Source organism: Apodemus sylvaticus, chromosome 22, assembly GCF_947179515.1.
Source record: "Apodemus sylvaticus chromosome 22, mApoSyl1.1, whole genome shotgun sequence".
NCBI lineage: Eukaryota > Metazoa > Chordata > Mammalia > Rodentia > Muridae > Apodemus > Apodemus sylvaticus.
This window is the reverse complement of record NC_067493.1, coordinates 22,052,251-22,052,510: the sequence shown is the minus strand read 5'-3', so window position 1 is coordinate 22,052,510 and position 260 is coordinate 22,052,251.

Genomic DNA, 260 nt, shown 5'->3' with positions numbered 1-260 from the left:
GTAGTCTCACTGTGTTGCCCTGGCTAGCCTGTGCCTCTGAAGTGCTGGGATTGGAGTCGTGAGCCAAGCACCCCTGGCTCCATTTCATTCATTAAAATCACATTTTAAAATGAGTGTCTGGTTCCTTCATTGGAAGAATTAATTATGTTTGAAACAAGTTGGGCTAGGGTGTGTGCTTTCTCAACTGTGAATCCTATGGAGTCTAAATACAGATCAAGCTGCAATACACTGTGAGGAGAGAGTGCACCAGATGGCAGAGG